We start from the raw sequence: 8100 nt of genomic DNA on the forward strand, positions 1-8100 counted from the left end.
TTTTCTTCAAGAAATTCCTACAAATCAATTTATCAGAGATAAGTTTGTTCACCTCAGTAAATAGATCATTTATCAAAGGTTTACTTATCATGTCAACACCTCACCTCACTGCATTCACCAACCCTAAACTACTGTGTTATGAACATTGTCCAATTCTAATAATTTTCCTGCTTGAAAAAATCTGCTTTAAACTCATCCCATTTTGAAAACTCTTGAGCCCAAACTCCAAATCCTCTAAATTTCCTCCAATACTAAGACTCTGTCTGCTTTACTACAATGAGTTTGAATACATTCTGTCAGTCTTTATGAACAGGGTGTCTGATGACACTTTTGGGAATTCAACATCAGGCATTTCTTGCCAGTGCCACAGATAATGCTGGTTTGTTTTTGTTTTTTACCTAATCGTATGTATTGCCTTAGTGAGGAGGAGAAGAGAAGGCCCAAAGTAAATACCGTTCTTGTGGGTAGTGGTAGTATTGCTAAGGTGATAAGGAAAATTTATTCTCTGACTACATCATAAAGCAGCATCTCTCCTTGAATGATGGAGCAGCGTGAACTTGAGATTGGGGAAAAGGCTCTGAACTGGTGTATGTCCACAGATGGAGACACCAGGCCAGGGTCAGTCTTTTCTTTGTACTCTGGCAACAGTCATATTTAGTATATTAAAGTCCTGCCATATCTCATTACCTACCTACCCTCTCTAGTTATGCCTATACCTTCAAGTCACAGACACCCACTAGTCTAGTGGTGTAGGGAATTACAGAGCTAACAGCAAATGACAGTATTGTCTTCCCTACGTACTTTGCACTGAAGCTGAGACAGCAACAACTTCACTCCTCCACAGAAGCTGGCTAGCAAGGAGTGCCCCACAGGGCAATGTAGCAGCACGGGTGGGCTCTGAAAAGGATGACAGATACCTCCCTCCCCTTTCTCACGTATGATTTTTTAAAAGTATTTTCACGAAAAAGGGCAGTAGAACTTTGGGTTAGAGTTACAAAGGGATAGTTACCACATTATCTTTTCTCTGAAGTCTCTTCGTTTTTCTGTCCAGTAAAGAAGAAACAAGAAATTAACTGCAATTCCTGCTGTGAACGTCTATCTCCCCACAGGCCTGTGGATGTCTAGAGGAGACACTGTCATTATTTCCAAGGCAAAAGCAGAAAAAGGAGGTTGATGATCAGGAAGAGGTTGGTCGAAGGCTGCTGGGTGGTTCTAGAGTTGTAACTAGTAATTAAAGTTCATTAATCAGCTGTCTCAGCCAGGGGCACTAGGCCAGCTGCTATTTTGATCGAACAATTATTTATCCTGATAAGGGGGGAACATGTGAGAAGCTTCTTGGCAGCAGAACTTGTTTCTTTATTTTAAAGCAAGATGATAAATTATCCCAGAAAATGGGTTCTTGTTTTTTTCTAAGAATATACATGCATATAAAAGTAATATGTGAAGTGCAACACCGTAATATTAATACAACTCTTTCTAACTAAAATTAACATTGATTTTTTTTAAAACCCAGGATTAGTAAGGGTACAAATAATCTTTGCTACCTAGTTAATTATTCATTGTATGATAATCCCTGTTTCTGTAGTCATCTAAATGTTGATCTCCTCCACAGTGTTTTTTTGTGACTGACTAACGTTGGAAATGCAGAAGACCCAACGAGAAATGGAGTTTCCCCTTGTCTTTCAGTTACAAGATTAACTATGTCTTTTAAATGGGTAGTTGGCATATGATACAACAAGGAGGGCACCAATGGATGAATAAAGAAATCTAAGTTCCTGCCTGGGCTCAGCAATAAATTCCTATGGCCTTGGGGAAATCATTTAACCTTGTGAACAACAATTTACATTTTTCTAATTCCCTAGATCAAGGGTTGGCAAACTTTTTTTCTTTTACTTAATGGTAAATATTTTAGGCTTTGCAGGCCATTTGGTCTCTTGCAACATCTCAATTCTGCTCCTGTATTGCAAAAACAGCTATAGACAATATGTAAATGAATGGGCATGGCTAAGTTCCATTAAAACTTTACTTATGAACAGTGAAATTTGAATTACATGTCATTTTCATGTGTCATAAAATATATTTTGTTTGTTTGTGTCCCAACCACTTTAAAATATAAAAATGATTCCTAGTTTGTGAGCTGTATAGAAACAGGCTGCAGGCTGGATTTGGCCCATGGGCCGTGGTTTACTAACCACTGCTCTAGATGCTTCCTAAGGATAAAATTCCCTTTGGTTTTCTAGAGTTTGGAAAAGACAAAGAATAAGCCAATTCTTAGATGAATAATTAAAATGATAGTAAAGAGGCTTTTAGAGAAGTTGTAAGAGACGCGTGATGAAGTGATGTTTTTGGAAGGGTATAACAAGCAACTAGCTGAAGTGAAAGATTACACAGAAAAAAGGAGTAGCTCAAAAGAATAGACTTGCCTGGTTGATAACCAGAATATCTAAGCAACACATCTTTGACTTAAACTAAAACAGAAATTAAACCATAAGAAACTCTAGGGGCAAGTAGAGATGACTGTAGACAGGACATTATGTTTGTACACATGCACATTTGCATGTATAGTGGTCATTGACACACAGAGCCACACGGAAACCCTTGAGTGACTCTGAAGAAGATAAGACATGCCTAATAACATGTGCTTGTGAGAAAAGAGGAACAAAGATATGAGCATAGGATGAGTAGGAATAAAAGCATTTTAAGTAAGCTTGCAAAAGAGCTGCCTATTGTATTGGGATAATTTGCTTAAGAATAAGTTACACAGTAATAGGTGTGGCAAGAGCAGGTTGACATATTGCATACTGATTTCTGCATATATCAACAAGAAACAAGAAAAAGTAGTATTATTTAATGCGTAACACCAACGCAGACATTCAGAAACTTGTATTTCTCCTCTGTTTTTCCTCTCCAGTTGTCAGGTATTGACCGTTCCTGTGATATTTGATAAAAGATGTTTCACATTATAATAGAGTGATTTATAACATTCAAGTCCTTAAAACATTTATCAAATGCAAACAGATGTGAAACTATTGTCTTTTCATTTTATGTGGCTAAGATGGGTGATACTGTTTCTTGTAATGTCTCTTTCACATTTTAGTATCAGGGTTATGCCATCCTCATAAAACAATTTGGGGTGTGTTATCTCCACCTTTATTTTCTGAAAAAGCCTTATGTAAGACATTATTTCTTCTTTAGATGATTTATAGATTTCAGTGATGAGCCATATGGGCCTACAGTTTTCTTTGTGGAAAGCTTTTGTTGATGGAGTCAATTCCTTTAAATGTTACAGAGCTATTAATGAAAGAGTTGATACGATTACAGTTTCATCTACTGGCTCTAAAGGAGGTGACCTGTATTATTACTATCTGGGTAATGTGCTGAGTTATGTTTTTGATAGGGTACGATTGTTTTAATAAACATACTAGAGTGGCATGGGTCTGTGACTTGCCTTATTTATTCAGGCCAATGTCTTCAAAGACTTCAGCCTGATTAGCATGACTATTAATTTATTTTTCTATCTAGTAGCAATTTGATAAAGGCATTCCAAAAAGATGGCTTTCTTTGGCCATCTATGAAGATAAACTGTATCACAAAGGATTGAGATAGTTCCTAATTCATCAAAACTGTATTCACTCTGATATTATATTAAAGGTGAAGAAAATACAGACACATTGGAAATATTCTTACAAATGTATTTCATGAATAAAAGCAATAAATAGCACTGGAGTGTTTTCCATAGGGAGTTGTTTAAAGTAATTAATAAGTAGGATTCAACTAAGTGCTGATTAAAGAAGAAATATTAGCATTCTTCCTAAGAGTCATAACCATTAATTTGACTCCCCTTTTACTCATCAAATATACTCAGATGTGTAATAAAAATTAATAAGATATTGTTAGGGAAAAAATTAATTAGATGTTGTTAAGAAAAGATTTTTACAATTTCACATGGAAAAAATTGCTGACAATAGGTTTTGTCTTAAAGTAGACAAAGAGAATTATTTTAATGGACTCAAAAATATTCATCAAGGAGAGAAGTCACAGACTACACAATAACTAGTCTTGTATTAAGTAAATGCATTAATTTTTCTGTTTTAGAACTCTGCTAGTAAGATTTAGTGGCATGATATTCTAGGATTTTGTGGTTATTATTCTTATTTCACAATAAGCCACTCAGCCTTATCTGGGTTTAATATGTATGAGAGCTCAATTTTGGGAATGTTTGTCAAGGCATTCTTTAGAATCCAACAAATCAAGGAGCACCTGTTAAGTTGCTGAGACATTAGTGCTCTCAGAAGTCTATTACTATGTTAAAAGTTATGGTGTATACTAAAATCAGTAAGTTTTCTGCCTTCAGTTTCTGTTAACAACAATGCCACTGCAATTCCTGATGCTTTGTAAAATAATGTTAGCTATGTTTGGCTGACATGCAGAAACTCATATTTCTATTCTGTTTTTCCTCTCCAGTCATCAGATATTGATCATTCCTGTGATATTTGATAAAAGATGTTTCACATTATAGTAGAGTGATTTATAACATTCAAGTCCTTAAGACATTTATCAAATGCAAACAGATGTGAAACTATTGCCTTTTCATTTTATGTGGCTAAGTTGGGTGATAATTTTTCTTGTAATATCTCTGTCACATTTTAGTATCAGGGTTATACCATCCTCATAAAACAAGCTGGGGTGTATTATTGCCACGTTTATTTTCTGAAAAAGCCTTATGTAAGACTTATTTTTTCTTTAGGTGATTTATAGATTTCAGTGATGAGCCATAAGGGCCTACAGTTTTCTTTGTGGAAGGGTTTTGGTAATAGGTTCAATTCCTTTAAAAGTTACAGAGCTATTAAAATTTTCTATTTCTTCTTTTGTCAGATTTGGTAAATTGTGTTTTTCAAGATTTTTTTCATTCCACTTAAATAATCATATTTATCAGGATAAAGTTCTTTATAATATTATCTTTTCAATATCTATGAGCTCTGTAATCATATCAACTCCTTCGTTGCTATAGGTAATTTGTGTTTCTTTACTTATTTCTTGATCAATCCTTGTTAAGATTACCAATTTTATTAATCATTTCAACAAAATATTTGTGGCTTTGTAAACTTACTCTGTTGTTTGTTCATTTTCTATTAATATTTCTAATAGAAATATGTACAGTAAAGACCATTCTGATAAGGTGTGATGGAAATGAGGAATATCTTACTGTGAACTGGAGTAAAAGCCATCCTTGTTATACTGTAGCAAGGAACTTGCCTCCATTGTGTCCATGTTCTAGGGTTTTATGAAGGTGAAACTTAAGAACGTTGAACTAGGATTTCTGGAAAAAATTTGTAAACAAATTAGAGAAGGAGCTATGTGGTTACTTTGACCTGCTTATACTGAGATCTGGGAGCAAATGAATAATTTAAAACAGAATTTACAACTAAAGGGCAGCAAAGCCGAAAAAATCTGGAAAAGTCACAGCCTGATCATGTTAAGAGTAAAAAAGCAAGTTTGGGAGAGATTGCTGAGGGTATGGCCCAGTGACTACTTTCTAATAAGATTAACATGAAAACAAGAAAGATAAGTGTTGTGTATTAGGACAACGGAGAAAAGGTACAGGTCTAGAAGGGCAAAATGGCTTTGTGAGATGGGCCTGGAGTTCCCTGTATCCATACATTGCTGCTCCCTGGATCCTGGCTGCTCCAGCCATGGCTCAAGTGACTCCAGGTGTAGCTTGTGCCGCAGCTTTGGAGGGCACAAGCAATAAGCCTCCGCAGCTTCCACATCCATGTAGTGCTAATTCTGCAGGTCTGCAAAATGCAAGAGAGGTAGGGATGTGGTGGTCCCCACCTAGACTTCAAAGGATATATCAACCTGCCTGGGAATCCAAGCAAAAACTTGCTCCAGGGGTGAAGTTGCCACAGGTAGTCCCTACCATGGCAATGTCTAGTGGAGTGTTGGAGTGCAGCCACTGCTGGGTTGGGCCACTGGCAGCATGCAACATCCACCTGGGGAGCTATAGACACTGGGCTCCAACTCATCTAAGTAACCATCTGAGCTGTGCATCCAGCACAGCCCTAGGAGCAGATCTGCCTAAGGCCTTGGGGGCCCAACCCCAGCCCCAGTATGTCCAGGAGACAGCATATGGAATAAAGTATCATTTTGCAGTTTTAAGATTAAATTTCTACCCTGCTGAGTTTTAGATTTGCTTGGGCTGGTCACTTCTTTCTTTTGGCCTATTTCTCCTTTTGGAAATCAAAATGTTTACCCAATACGTCTCCTACCATTTTATCTTCAAAGTAGATAACTTGTTTTGCATTTTACAGGTTCATGGCTGGAGGGAGCTTGCCTTGAGACTCAAATGAGATTTTGAACTTTAAACGATCGAGTTGTTGCTGAAACAGGTAAGACTTTGCAGCTATAGGGTGATTGTATTTTGTACTTGAAAAAGACATGAGTTTGAGGGGCCAGGGGCCGAATGCTATTGGTTTGACTGTGTCCCCTCTGAAACTTATATTGAAATTTGATTCCCAATTTGGCAGTGTTTGGAGGTGGGCCTACTGCGAGGTGTTTGAAACATGGGAGTACTGCCCTCATGAATAGATTAATGCTGTCTTAAAGGAGTAAGTTCTTGCTATTGCAGAAATTAATTAGTTCCCATGAGAGTGGGTTGTTATAAGTGAGCCCAGCCTCTCATGCGTGTCCCTTTGCACTCATCTGCTCGCCTTACTGCTTGTCTGCTATGTTGTGATGTAGCACATGGCCCTAACTAAAAGGTGAGCAGATAACAGTATCATGCTCTTGGACTAGAATTGTCACCAGAATTGTGAAACAAATGAAACTATTTTCTTTATAAATTACCCAGTCTCAGGGATTCTGTTACGGCAACACAAAATGGACAAAGACAGGAGGTAATTAGCATTAGATAAGATCCTCAGGGTAGGAACCTCATGAGATTGGCAGCTTTATAAGAAGAGGAAGAGAGACCTGAGCTGGAACATTTGCTCTGTCTTGCCACATAATGTCTCTTGCCAAGTCATGACACAGCAGGAAGGCCCTCATTAGATACCTGTGCCATGCTCTTGGACTTCCCAGCTTCCAGAAGAGTGAGCTAACTAAATCTCCATTCTTTATAAAATTACCCATTCTGCAGAATTGAAATACAGCAACAGACAATATTTTAAGACAATTACATCTTCAGACAATTAAGGCATAATTAAAACAATAGAAATGTTGAACTTACAGAATGCAGGTGGTGGGATTGTTGAGAAGGTGCTGGTCAAAAGACATAAAATTTCAGCTGGATAAACCTAGAGTTTACAAGGGTATTGGGAAATGGATTTAAAAAAAATACTTCTGGGAGAGTAATGTTGCAGTCTTTCAAAAAAGCAGTTTGCGTTAATTAAGGTTTTTAATTCTGTATACTTCTAGGGATTTATTCTAAGGGAATTCATATGATTCACATACAGATTCCAATATACTAATCTCAGCATTATGTATACTAATGCAAATTTGAAAGCAATGAACATTGATTTAATAAACTGTCACATTCATATAATACCATGTAGGTATTAACATAGTAAGAAAAAAAGTATTCTAATATGAAAAGCTATATTCATGACAAATTATTAATTTAAAATCAAGTTAAATGGTTTATTTATAATAATCCTTTCTTTCTCATATCTCTTTATATGCATGTAGACAGGATACCAAAATGTTAACAGTGATATTCTCTGGGTAGTGGGATTATCAATTATAAATTTTCTTTTTGTATTATTTGTATTTTCTAAATTTCATAAAATAAATAGGTATTATTTTATAATAAAGTTTTCTAAAATTGCATTGCATATATCATGTAGCTTACCCTTTTTTCTTTTAATTTCCAATTTATGCGTTTTCTAATCACAAGCAAGGTCAAGAAACTGAGAGAGAAGAGTTGGCTGAAGAATGAGATTCCCAAGGAAGATCAATAGTGAATAATGATAGAAAAGTAGAAGAAAGAGTCTAAACAAAGTTAGGGTAGACAGTGAATATCGATTGCTAAGTGGGAAATCATTGTGCTCAAGGAAAATGGGTATATTAGGAGAGCCAGAGAAGGATGATTGAGAGTACTGA

General features: G+C 36.3%; 1 long non-coding RNA gene across 1 annotated transcript in view; it reads left to right on the plus strand.

Annotated features, from left to right (window-relative positions):
• The window catches only part of LOC134809909 (uncharacterized), a 351074-nt gene extending 343252 nt beyond the window's left edge, over positions 1–7822 (plus strand). Inside the window, exon 3 of the long non-coding RNA XR_010156675.1 lies at positions 6312–7822. This is a non-coding gene — a long non-coding RNA (uncharacterized LOC134809909). The remainder of the gene's footprint in view (positions 1–6311) is intronic.
• Positions 7823–8100: the final 278 nt, after the last annotated feature.

This window comes from Pan troglodytes, chromosome 3 (assembly GCF_028858775.2).
Source record: "Pan troglodytes isolate AG18354 chromosome 3, NHGRI_mPanTro3-v2.0_pri, whole genome shotgun sequence".
Taxonomy (NCBI): Eukaryota; Metazoa; Chordata; class Mammalia; order Primates; family Hominidae; genus Pan; species Pan troglodytes.